Raw genomic sequence first — 14,272 nt, forward strand, 5'->3', positions numbered from 1 at the left:
CGATTTTCTCGCAAACTACAAGTGCTAGAAAAAATCCGTTAAAGTCTAAATTATGAGTTTAATGAAGATCTATTATCTCTCTAAAGTTGGCAGTTGTGTCATAGGTATGATAGCGGACGCACGCGTTTTTACGTTTTCTGGGTATTGGGAAAAATAATTTTGGTAGATATGTTTTGTGATATCTTCTTTACCTTTTGTGATATCAAAAACATATTTTATACCGTTAGAAGACAAGTAGTGAAGAATATAAATCCCAATAATTCGCATGAAAAAAAGCAATTACAAATGTCAATATATTAATATTATGAAATATGTAAGGGCTGGGGCGCCTACGCCATGATAGAGGTGTGGTGGGTTATTGTTAGAAATTTGTCATATTTAACTTAAATTATTTATGCCATAGATATACCAAACTATAATGTGAAGTTAAAATCAAATATTATCCTAAACGTATCTTGTTTTAGTAATATTATGATTTTTTACCTAAATTCAAGACCTAGTTCAATTAAGTACTAGAATCTGGTTCTTTTGTGAATTTTAGAATCATTTTTGATTATTAAATATGTTCCTTTTTCGCATAATGTTGATATTTAAAAAAGAATTTGGTAAATTGTAGTTTTAGAGTCCGTTGGAGAATGTTCCGTATCGATGGCGAAGCTGCCCCATGGGTGGGGAGGCTTCGCCACTTTTTTTTACATTTTGTAAATTCTCAAAAATAATATTTTAAAAACAAAATTATAACCATTTATATATCAAAACTTATAGTCAAGACATGCTAATATTTTTGCAAAAAAATAATATCTGAAAAAACTTAAACGGTGTCGATATGAGAACATTTTGAACAAAAACGTGGCGAAGGCGCCCCATGTTACCATATATGGGGGCTTTATCCACATCTGAACCGATATGGATCAAAGTTGAAATTTTTCATTCTTATACCATCATAAATATTTGTGCAAAAATTCATCAACATAGGTCAACTCCTTCTATTTGTGTCCACTTTTGTATGGAAGCGGCAACACAGTGCGGCGCGTCCATTACGTGGTTCAAATCGCCCCGGTCTAATATACATTCTTGCTCAGAATAAAATTTTGAGTCGAATTATCCATGTCCGAATGTATTTTTTCATAGGCAGGCCATGTGCAAATATGGGTCTTATTGGTCCACGTTCTAATATAGCCTCCATATAACGATAATTCCTGAATAATTCCCCGGTCTTAGTAGTCCCAACATTTCTCCGCTAAAAATTAACACAGGTATAGCTCCCAATATGCGGTATATCCCGATTTTCTGTATTTTGAGAAATTTAGCTAAATTTTTTAACCAAATTAGTTGTAATTTGACATTCGAGGTTCTTAGAGGTCACAACTCTTCTCCACAAAAAATTGTGAATATTGGTCCATGGTTTGGTATAGGGTCCATATATGTTTTGGTATAAGCCCCATATAACGGTACCTTCCGATTTTTGGTATTTTGAGGGTTTAGTTGCCTGAACTAGGGTTTCGGAGTCGAGGTATTTTTGGCTCGACTCCGACTTCAGAAGAGCTTTTTTACGACTTCGACTCCGAGAGTGAATTCCTATACCACAAAAAATTAATAAAATATGCACAAATGTTTAACTTTTTCCTATATTTTGCCCCATGTTGGCTAATGTGTTTTTTTCCTTACATATTCATTAGAAAGGACATTCGTTCGAATACATTCGAACATATCAATATTGTTTCTGCCGAATCTTACATTGAAAAATAGCAAAGTTAGAATGTTTTCCTTTTTTTTTGCACGAGTATATTATGGACGGAATACATCCGCGCGAGAAAATCTTTAAGCTTTCAAAAAAATGAAGGGGCAATACAAATCGTAAGGACTACATGCAATAAAAATTATAAGCAATTCATGACTAAGTTTCAAACTGGATGTTAGCCAAGATTTTAGTGTGCTTAGCCTTAATTTTTACTAAATTGTTACTCAATGTTTTCGCAGTTTTTGTTTTCTTCATCTGAAAGAGAAATATGTTACGAAGTTTTAAGGCCGTCTACGAAACCCTGTTTTTATACCCTCCACCATATGGAGGGTATAATTAAATTTGTCATTCCGTTTGTAACACATCGAAATATTCGTCGGAGACCCTATAAAGTATATATATTATTGATCAGCATAAAATTCTATGTCGATTTAACCATGCCCGTCTGTCCGTCCGTCCGTCTGTCAGTCTGTTGAAATCAAGATACAGCTCGCAATTTTAAAGATAGAGAGTCAAAATTTGGTACAGAAGTTTTTATTACTTGCAGGATGGTTGGTATTGAAAATGGGATATATCGGTCCACGTTTTGATATAGCCCCCATAGAACGGTACCTCCAGATTTTCGGTATTTTTAAGGTTTTAGCTTCATTATCCTACCAATATGGCTGAAATTTGGCATGTGGCTAAAATTTGGTACGTATAAAACTTTCACCCAGAATTTTGTCGGTATCGGTCCACACCTTCATATAGCCCCAAAAGAACGGTACCTCCCGATTTTCGGTATTTTTAAGGTTTTAGCTCATTATCCTACCAAAATGGCTGAAATTTGGTACGTAGTCTTCTTTAGGGGTATAAAACTTTCCCCCAGAGTTTTGTCGGTATCGGTCCACACCTTCATATAGCCCCCATAGAACGGTACCTCCCGATTTTCGGTATTTTGAAGGTTTTAGCTTCATTATCCTACCAAAATGGCTGAAGTTTGGTACGTAGTCTTCTTTAGGGGTATAAAACTTTCCCCCAGAATTTTGTCGGTATCGGTCCACACCTTCATATAGCCCCCATAGAACGGTACCTCTCGATTTTCGGTATTTTGAAGGTTTAAGCTTCATTATCTTACCGAAATGGCTGAAATTTGGTACTTAGTCTACGTTGGTGGTATAAAACTTTCCCCCAGAACTTTGTCGGTATCGGTTCATGCCTTCATATAGCCCCCATAGAACGGTAGCTCACGATTTTCGGTATTTTGAAAGTTGTGGCCTCAATATTCCACCGAAATGGCTGAAATTTGGTATTTAGACTTCGTTGGCGGTACTCAAACTTCCCCTTTAAATTTGTCGGTATAGGTCCACGCCTTCATATAGCCCCCATGCAAAGGTACCTCCCGATTTTTCGTATTTTAAATATTGTGTCTTCAATATTCCACCAAAATGGCTGAAATTTGGTATTTAGTCTTCAATGTGATATAAAACTGTTCGCCAGAAATATGTCTGTACAGGTCCACGCTTTCATATTGCCCCATTTCTGACTAAAATTCGTCGGTATAAGTCCACGTTTCGATATAGCCCCCATAGAAGGTACCTTCCGATTTTCGTAATACTGAAGATTGTGACGTCAATATCCAACCGAAATGGCTGAAATTCGTTATTTCGTCTTCCAAGAGTTATAAAATATTCCAGAAGACAATTATCAGTATAGGTCCACGTCTTCCTATATCCCCATAGAAGCGTACTTCTTGATTTTCGGTATTATTTAAGTTTTAGCCACATTCTCTTACCGAAATATAGGAAATTTGCTATTTAGTCTTCTTTGAGCCTAAAAACTTTCTGTCAGAAATTTGTTGGTATAGATCGACGTTTTGAAATAGCCCCCATAGAATGGTGCCTCACATTGTTTTACCGAAATTGCTGAAATTTAGTATTACGTCTTCTTCGTACACGAAAGGAAACTAATTATTCCATTTTACTTCAATACAACTTGTGGTGGAGGGTATAGCAAGTTCGGCCCGGCCGAACTTAACGCCGTTCTTACTTGTTATTAAAGCAGTTTGCGGTGCCAACTCTTGCTCGAAAACTAATAAACCAATTGTCATATATTCTTGTGGCCGATTTCGAGAAAAACACAGTTTTTATGCTGCATACGAAATAAAATAAATTGTTCCCATCCAACGTTCACATAATGTTCCACAAACATCCTAGGCGGGACAAGGGAGACTTCTCTCATATCAATGAGTGCACCCCGATTCATATTAGCTCAATTATATGGGACCTACCGTTTATCGCCGAGTCCGAACGGCGTGTCTTAAGACACAACTTGTAGAGAAGTTTTACATGGCTGAAATACTCAGGAAATGTCGCCAACATTACTGAGGGGTATTTTGTAGTGTTTGGCAATCTCGTTCATTGAGCGGATCGATCTTTTTCATTCCGTTCACCAAAAAGATCCGGGTCGTTTACTTCGTTCGTTGGCTCTTTTTCGTTCAACAATACATTTGAATGTGTTATTTTCTTATGAAGTCATTCGTTCTCTGCTGCATATGACTCCGTCGTTCTTTTCACCGAATCGTTCTTTTGATAATGTTCGGTCACGAATGACACAACTGTTGTGTTACTTGCTTGTTTGTTTGTTTGTGTGCTAAGGGGGTGGTTTTGTTTCTGAACGTAGTGGTGGTGGTTTTGATATGAAAGAACCAGATGAACGAATGATGCAAAAGAAAGATATGACCGAGATGTGCTACTGAATGAAGTGAGTTATTGAGCGAGAGTAGCTCTCAGAGAGCTCTGGATCACTGTTTGTTTTGTGTAGAAATTTGTGCTGCTTACGCTAATGCAGCGTTTGTTTAGAGTTTGACTGCAAAATCAATGCTGCTAATTTTGTAAGCAGCAATGACTCGTCCATCGGGGATCTAAATGAACGATATAAAAGAGTGAGCTGGATACGGATCCGTTCGTTCTTTTCACGGAATCGTTCCTTTGAGCCGGTTCGTTCATGAACGACGCAACTCTAGTATTTTGCCACCGTTGGAAATTTGATGTTGCCTGACCTGGGAATCGAACCGCAAAACTTCTGAGTGCAAGGCGGGTGTGAATACCATTGCACCACGGTGGCACCCAATCCAACGCTCATACTAAGGCAATATTGTTCCGATCGACTTAAAAATTTGACCACATATTCTATGCTTTTAATACTTTCTATTTTTTCTGAAATTTATATGTAGGGATCGCCCCTTAAACTAAAATTCGGCGCTCAAATTTTGAACTGTGGTGTGGAGTGGATAATTTTAGTGAAATATTTGAGATATATTGTGTACACCACTCAGTACGTAGGCAGATGGATGTTTTCTGGAACTGAAAAATAGCAGACGATGAGATTTCGTGCATGAAAATATTCTACAAAAATGTAGCTAGGAACATTTTATGTAGTGTCGGTCCAGTAGGACAAGTAATCGATATTGTCATGTTTTCATTGTTCGTTATCACTTTTATCCGATCCTTCCTCATGAAAACTCTATGATTATGCATTTCTTTGAATTTCGTATATGCTATTGATTGTGAAGAAAACTCAGATACACATGAACTTTATCTGTACCTGGCGGACAGATCCGGTTATTTGAATGTCTACATCTAAAACCCTCATTGAGTATATAATGAATCCTAGAAGAAAGTTTCGCTGTTTGTCAGACTTCTGTGTTATGACGGTATGAATCTGTCGTTGACCAACAACGAATTTATGATGCCCTAATTCAGAAGCGTTACCACATGAATTTTTGCGAAATTTACCGAAGTACATAAACATACGGTTTTTTTTAAAGTAACGAGTAAAACTGGTAAAGGACAATGAAAAATGACAATATCGATTTTTTTGATATGGGAAACCTACATATAATTTTAGGTGGAAAATTTTTGTAGAAAATTTCATTTTGTTTTACTTTATGAGTTCAAGAACAAAAATGACATGGAAGGAACTGAGCTAGAAGGACTGCATATTCGAGAGAAAGGTTCCTCATTCTATTTAACTGAAAACATGTCGTATAAAAACGATGAAACAATATCTCCAAACAGAGATATAAAGCTATTTCTCAATGATTGATGGGGGTCAATCAAAAAATGCATTATGTCATAACTCAGAAATTTTAGCTATGGGATCCTTTGGGGTTCTCAATTGGGGCTTTCATTCCGAAAAGGAATTTTTCCTCCCCCAGATAAAATTTCCCATAGAGACCACAATGTCTTTAATAGAAAACAAGAATGACTTCTCATAAAAAACAAGATAAGAGTACCAATAGACCTTTGTGAGAAGACCAGTAAGACTTCTGACGAAAGAGGTTAAAGTTCCAATCTTAATTCAATTGCCATATGACTTTACTTTTGTTTGCAAAAATGTAAAAAATCAATTGGATCAACAAAATAAGGATGAATAGACTACACTTCAGAGGATAGTAAATATCCTGTGAATTGTCCTTTAACTTAGTATAATATATCGTTTGTATATCACGAATATTGTCAATTATTTCATATTCCATTTCAGAAAAAAATCCTAAATTTTTTTCGAGCTACATCAACGATTTTTGATATGTAGGTTAAGAAAAAAATTCCCAGTACGAATCTGGTCGCGAGCCAATTTTTGGTTGTTGCGGACAAAAGTTATGGCGCTTTTATTTCGCTTTATAAAAAAGAAAAGATTATAAAAACGCTAATTATTTTAATGAGCACAATTGTTACAAAAAAGTTCTCTCGAAGTGACTTCAGCGAGTAGATTGCATAATACCTGCAAAATGTTACACAGAATTCGCGGAATGTACATATAATTGATAAATTATTGAATATAAGTCTACTTTTTTCAAAATTAAGGCCCGTTTAGTGGTCATCAAATTACAAAAAAAATTTTCGTGGATCCAAACTTCACGGCGAATCCAATGAGACTGCAATCATACAGATTGGTGTTATAGTTTGGATGTTACTGCCAAAATAAGCACATATTTTGGTAAAAAAAAATATTTTTTTTTTTTTAAAAATATTTTTTCACATGCATTATGTAGTAGAAAATATTGTAAAAATGTATAGGAATACTTCCTTCATTTTGCTTAAATCTCCCAACAAAATAGACGGATTTTGCTTTATTGACATTTATATTAAAGCTTTCCCATTAGGGAAGCTAATTGGGTTGATGGGGATATATGTCAAAGCTTCTGAAATGGAAACAGAGGTCAAATAACCCATTTTTATTTATATGCATTTTAAAATACGTTTAAATCACGTAATTATCAAAATCAGTTTGTCCGCATGTGATTTTTATCTACAGCAAGACCATATCTATTAAGTTGTATATATTTTTCGAAATATAATTTGGACTCTAAGATGTAGCATCGGCTGTATCTTAGCATTAAAAAACCTATAAAATATCGCTAATTTGCGCAAATTGCATACAATTTTTGTCCGCATCCGATTTCAGTGTCCACCATGAAAATCTACATCGATATATATCTATTTCAAGGCGATCAATTAAGAACCGTGGATGTAGCATCACACACTATTTTTTGGGATAAAATGAATGTAGCTCCCTTATCAGTGGAGTTTTCAAATCTCTGTTTCCGCTAAAACGAAGATGCTGTATTAGTTGTTTTACTGCAGTGGAAACGAACCGCAGAAAACGGGATAAAATACGCGATATTTCCAAAAACAATTTTAGGTGATTTTTCTACTTTGGACTTTCTAGTAACTCGCGTTTTAGTAGATGGATTTTTACGGGGAATGATTTATTAGATCCGGAACGTAAAAAACTAAAATGTGCAATCAAGTACGAGGAAAACGAATGACAATTGTAAAAATTAGGCCCGAAAAATATGTTTTTTACAAAAATGTTCGCACAAAATTTCCGCATTAGGATGTAGATTTCTATGAAGCTGTGTAGACTACATTCACATTAGTCGTATCTAATAACTCAGAATCGCAAGAACTACAATCCTATATATAATTTTTTGAAGAACCTGTTTGCGGAATGAAATTAGAAGAAAATGTCAAAAAACACTGTAAATCTGGCTTCAAAATGTCAGCATCATTTAATGGAAAAAGCAGTTCAAATTTGGAAAAGTAATACATTAGTGAGAGGATCCTTATTTAGTTTGCTTCTACTTTTACTTTGACAGGAAAATCGAGAGAAGTGTGGTTTACTCACAAATCGAGAGTAAACAAAAAAAGACATGGTGGCTTCAACCCATTTTTACCCATTTTTTAACATAAATATAGCCACAGCTTCCACGCAAATTATCTTTTAAGGCCAATATTTTTTGCCACGTCCAAAAACATTTCATTTTATCCAAAAATATTTAATTTGTATAATATAGAATCATAAGTCGCGTATTCTAAAAGGGTAAACCTTGGCTTCAGCTATGTTAAATTTTCAAAAATATTGGTGATATATGTTTTCTTATACCTTTATTTTAAAATAAATAATGATTTTTAAAAAAATGTTTTTGTTTCAAATTTAGTGTTGTATTTCTATAACGTAGAAAAAATTTCGCCCGGAATCGAGTTATTTTTTTCGACTCAGACTCCGACTCCGAAACCCTGGCCTGAATTACCTGGAATTTGACATTTGAGGCTTCATACATTCACGAAACTTCTCCACCAAAAATTGTCAACATAGGTCCATGTTGTGGTGTAGCTCTATATAACAGTACCTCCCGATTTGGGTTTTGTTTGATGAGTTTAGGTTAGAGCTCCGATTTACTCACGAGTGAAAATTTTGTTTGGTCGAAGTTTTACTTGTTTCTCTTTACACTTGAATGCCATTGTCTTTACAACCGCGAATATATTTGCAGATGTATCTGCATTAATCTACTTAAAAAAATTTGAAAAAAATGATAATAATTAAATGCTTGCGTATTCTAATAATTATACCCTACTCCACTATGTGGGGAGGGTATTATAAGTTGGTTTTGGCCAAAAGGTTTGTAACGCATCGAAATAATGGTCGTAGACCCATACTTATATGTACCAAAATGAATGTCTCGAAGAGCTGAGTCGATCTGGTCCCTATGTACACCTTAACCTTGTAATCACGCTACAGGACGCAATTTTGATCGGATCGTCACCAAATTTTTGGTGTTGATGGGGGTCCCGGATGGGAAGAAGCCTTTTGATTTTGGTGATGGTCGGAATGGACAAAGAACATATTTGGAGAAAAAGTCAACCTGACAATGAAAGAAGAAAATATCACCTTTACAACGATGTAAAGTAGGTTTTCATTGAAGATCCAACAACGGAGGTGTCGCAATAGTCGCTAATCCAACACAAGTTTTCATTTTAGCGATTTTAATTGTAATGACGAATATCTCCGGTTTGGTTGGGGACCTTCCAAATGCATAGCCTGGCTATGAAAGTAGAGTATCACACTTTACAACGATGCTACCTAGGTTCGAGTGGCTGGTCGAACAATTGAGATATCGCAACATTCGTTTATGCATCCCATGTTTGCCATTTTTTTCTAATCACGCTACAGCTCGCAATTTTGATCGGATCGTCACGAAATTTTGAGAGTTGATGCGGGTCTCACGGAGGAAAAATCCTCTTAAGCCTATTGGTCGGATAATTTCCATTTTTTGTAATCACGCTACAGGTCGCAATTATTTTGATCGTCAGGAAATTTTGTTAGCTAATGTGGGACCCAGAGATGAATGAACATATAAAGTTTGGTGGTAGTCAGATAATATTCCCTTAAAGAAATGTTTATATAGCCTTTGCTCACTTGTTTTATTATTCATCAAGTAAATTCTCAATCATATTCTAAGAAAATAAATCCAAATTATGAAATATAAAATTTCCTAGCATTTGTTTTATATCAATTTATTCTATTCACGCTTTGACAGAATTTCCCAGAATTCTGTTAAGAAATTCCTTTAAATAAATTGTTTTTACATTTCATTGTTTTGTGGGGCTTTATGCTCAAATGAAATATTCTACTCAAATTTTATGTTCTTTTTGTGTTATTTATAGACAATAAAATGAGCCATTGTTTTGCTATCCTTACATATTTTTCTTTATACATATATACCCAATAGAAAGTGTCTTTAAGACAACATTGATGAATCGTACACGACATTTCCAATTCGTTCACGACTCCTTGCAGACAACCCTTTGGGATTGTTGACGACTTTTTCACACAAGTGTCCCAGTATTCATGCACGACAACTTGGGCGACAAGGTAAGCGAAGCTGTCGTCGACGACGACTTCGAAGACAAAAAACCCATTATTTCGTTGACGACAGCTTTACAGACAATGTCTTGCTATTTGTCGTTAACGACCCTACTAAAGACAAATTCATTTTGTTGTCGTGTGTCAAATTTTTATTTTTATTACATTAAAAATACACCATTTTATAAATGTTATCTTACATTAATAATGATTCGTTCCTGAATATTCTCCGATCCAATTTCTCATCACAACCTATGGAGGGGCGCCCTCTTTTATATATGGATTCTGTAAAAAGAAAACATTATGAATGGATGCTGACAATAACCACTAAAATAATCTATAATCTTACCATATATGTATGACTGCCGCATCTTTTAAAACCACTGGGATTTTCGGAATTTTCTATGACTTTACTACATACATATGTATATGTATTAAAAGAATAACTTAAATTATTTTTAAAGTTCCTTAATATAATTGCTTTAACCAAAGAGCGGTAAGTGATCTTTGGTTAAAGCACGCTGTTTAGTATTGACGTGATTTCAGAATTTGATGATTTTATTATTTTACAATTATTCCAAAATGAATATTGTATATTTGAATCAATATGTGAACAATCATTTCATAGCACTCTTTTTTCAACATTTTTGAGTTTGTTGGCTCGACACTTTGCAAGACATGGTCATGCATCGCGTCGTGCATGACAATTTCGGTAATTTCGTCAACGAATCGTCGACGAAAATGTCGTCGATGACTTGATTTTCTATTGGGTAGGTTAATTTATGAATGTCTGTGTGTTTATGTTTTTGCTACATATTCTTATTATTCCATATTTTCAACAGTTTTTGTTTTGTTTAGTACCCAATAGAAAATCAAATCGTTGATGACATTTTCGTCGACGATTCGTTGACGAAATCTATGAAATTGTCATGTACGACAACTTGCATGACCATGTCTTGCAGTTTGTCTTGGCAACAAACTCAAAAAAATTCTCAAAAAAGCGAGCTTTGAAATAATTGTACATATATTTATGAAGATATTAAATTTTCTATTTGTAATAAATTTAAGATTGTGAAATCATAAAATTTGGAAGCAGCGTCACGATGTATACAATTATTATTTATGCAAAGTGCATTAACTAAATGCGGTAAGTAAGAATAAGTAGATTAAAATTCATAAAAACTAATCGTGTTTGTTCTTTAAATACGTGTATTTAGGTTGAAAGCATGGCGAACTTGGAAAATCGCGATATGAAGCACATGGTATATGGTAAGATTTTCGAATATATTAGTGGTTATTTTCAACAGTCATTTATAATCTCTTTTTTGCAGAATCCACAAGGTGAAGGAGATCTCCCCTTCAGTTGGCTGGGGAAAGAAATAAGGCGTGGTAAAGCTGGAAGAAAGTGGTGACATGCAGAACATCCGGGAATTAAGTATAATTAATTTAAGATAAAATTTGTAGACATAATGTATTTTATAATTTAATAAAAAATTGCACAAGGCAACAAAATGAACTTGTCTTTAGTAGGGTCGTTAATGATAAATAGCAAGACAATGTCTGCAAAGCAGTCGTCAACGAAATAACGGGTTTTTTGTCTTCCAAGTCGTCATCGACGACAGCTTCGCTTACCTTGTCGCCCATGTTGTCGTGCATGAATACTGGGACACTTGTGTGAAAAAGTCGTCAACGATTCCAAAGGGCTGTCTGCAAAGGGTCGTGAACGAATTGGAAATGTCCTGCACGATTCATCAATGTTGTCTTAAAGACACTTTCTATTGGGTATATGCACACTAGGGTGGTTTTAAAATATCAATGTCGGATTTTTTTATACGGCACCCCCTAAAGTGTTTAATTTTGTTAGTGTTTAAGATTATCAAAGTTTGAGTACAATCGGAATATGTTAACATGTGCAACTGGGGCCTCAAAGTTTCCATGGGCCCTATATATAGCTTATATTAAAACTCTAACCGATCTTCACAATTTTTTGTAGGATTAGTTTTTTAGCAACAACAAAGAACTGGTAAAATTTTTCCATCGATTGGACAATAAATTCGGTCTGTAGAGCGATTTAGTGAAAATTCGCTATGGAAAGAGTGTTTTGCTATGGAAAGAGTGAGGCCCAAGTGGACGTGTTAGCATATTCCGATTGTGCTCAAACATTGGCAATCTTAAAATCTAACAAAACGATACACTTTAGCGGGTGCCGCTTAAAAAATACGACATCGCTTTTTTACCTTTGAATTAAAAACAGTCTACTGCACCACCGCTAAAATGTTTAGTTTTCCTAGATTTTAAGATTGCCAAAGATTGAGCACAATCGGAATATGTTAACACGTGCCACTGGGGCCTCAAAGTTTCCATAGTAACTTGGATGGGACCAAAGGTAAATTTTCACGAAATTGTCTTAAAGGCCACATTTATTGTCCAATCGATGAGATATTTTTACCAGTTTATTGCTGTGGCTTACTATCACAATAAAATGAAGGCCCTATGGCAGGCCCCTGTGTGTCATACACCATTTGTATAGGGTGTTTTTTTAAGCTAGATAGAACTTTAAATTGTAAAAAGTAACACAAAAAGCTAAATTTTGATGAAACTTTTTTTATTTGTTTCAGTATACTCTGACAAATCATCATGAATAGACTCACGCTTGAACAACGCTACGAAATTATCCAAATTTACTTTGAAAATCAGTCGTCGATTCGCGCAACGCAGTGGGCAAATGACCTGTTGTTTTATCGCAAAATTGTGTTCAGCGATGAGGCGCATTTTTGGCTTAACGGGTTTGTTAATAAGCAAAATTGCCGCATATGGAGTGAGACCAATCCACAAGAGACCCTACAGACTCCATTACATCCAGAAACATGCACCGTATGGTGCGGTTTTCACGCTGGTGGCATCATCGGACCTTATTTCTTCAAAAATGAGGCCGGAGCTCGCGTTACGGTCAATGGAGATCGTTACCGCACCATGATCAATGATTTTTTGTTTGAAAATATGGATGACATTGATCCGGAGGAGATGTGGTTTCAACAGGATGGCGCTACGTGCCATACGGCGAACGCAACCATCGACTTATTGAAATCAAAATTTGGCGATAAGTTGATTTCGAGAAGTGGACCTGTCAATTGGCCTCCAAGGTCGTGCGATTTGACACCTCTCGATTATTTCCTGTGGGGCTACGTGAAGTCACTGGTTTATGCTGATAAACCAGCAACAATTGATGCCTTGAAGGCCAGCATTGTTCGTGTTATTCGTGACATACGGCCAGCAGTGCTCGAAAAAGTGGCCAAAAATTGGACGTCCAGAATGCACTTCGTCAAGAACAGCCGCGGTGCCCATATGCCCGAAATCATTTTCAAATGCTAATGTCACGTATTGATTTTTCGAATAAAAAAAAATTGATTACAATTTAATTTTTTGTGTTATTTCTTACAATTTCAAGTTCTATCGAGCTTAAAAAAACACCCTTTAGAAAGCCCTTTAAAAAGGCTGTCTGCACATAGACGTACCTTTTATAGCCACCACCATAGTATGGAGGGTAAAATAAGTTAGTTTTTCGTTTTGAATTGAAATTACGAATTGTGACCCATTTTTTCCGAACTTCTTGTAATTTGACATTTAATTTTCAACATATTTATATAAATTAGTATAGCCCCATATAACGGTATTTATGTTTTTGGGGGGTTTTAGCTACATTGATTCCTCGAACTATTTGTAATGTGACATTTCAGGTTTCCAGAGGTCGAAAACCTTCGACACCAAAAATTGCTAATACTTTTTTATAGTTTCCATATTATATAATGGTATCTCTAAATTTTAGGTATTTTGAGGATTTTACCAAATAACATTTGAGGTTCCCAGTGGTCGAAAAATTCAACTTCAAAACTAATTGCTAATCCATTTTCAAAATCGAACAATTACGCAGTTTTTAAGATGTTTAAGATAAATTTCTAAATAGAACAAAACAAATGTTAAAAAAATGTAAATTTTATTTTTTCGGTAAAATAACAAATGTTTCATGCTGGTATAAAGGAACAATTTTATTGACAAATTTTACAAAATTAAGAAAAGTAATAATTCAAATCCCACTGCCAAATAGCACTTAACTGATCATAGTTTAATACAAAAAATTTCATTGATAAAAACTGATTTTAAACTTTTTAGTTGCGAATATTGCATCCAATAACACTGTGCATTTTTTATACCCTACACCACCCTGTGGTAAGGGTATTATGTGTTAGTGCATTTGTATGTAACATGACTAAGGAAAAGAGATAGACCCATAGTTCCTTCTTGGGATATTCATAGAATAACATTCTGAGTCAATTTATGCAG

At 35.1% G+C, this 14,272-nt stretch overlaps 1 long non-coding RNA gene across 1 annotated transcript; it reads left to right on the forward strand.

Moving 5' to 3' along the window:
* Window positions 1-10,972: 10,972 nt before the first annotated feature.
* Window positions 10,973-11,419, forward strand: LOC141397803 (uncharacterized). The gene is made up of 3 exons (XR_012411512.1): window positions 10,973-11,078; window positions 11,149-11,200; window positions 11,263-11,419. It is a non-coding gene; the product is annotated as an uncharacterized lncRNA (long non-coding RNA).
* Window positions 11,420-14,272: the final 2,853 nt, after the last annotated feature.

The sequence above is a fragment of the Musca autumnalis genome, unplaced genomic scaffold (genome assembly GCF_047663935.1).
Source record: "Musca autumnalis isolate F117 unplaced genomic scaffold, ASM4766393v1 scaffold_3, whole genome shotgun sequence".
Lineage (NCBI taxonomy): Eukaryota > Metazoa > Arthropoda > Insecta > Diptera > Muscidae > Musca > Musca autumnalis.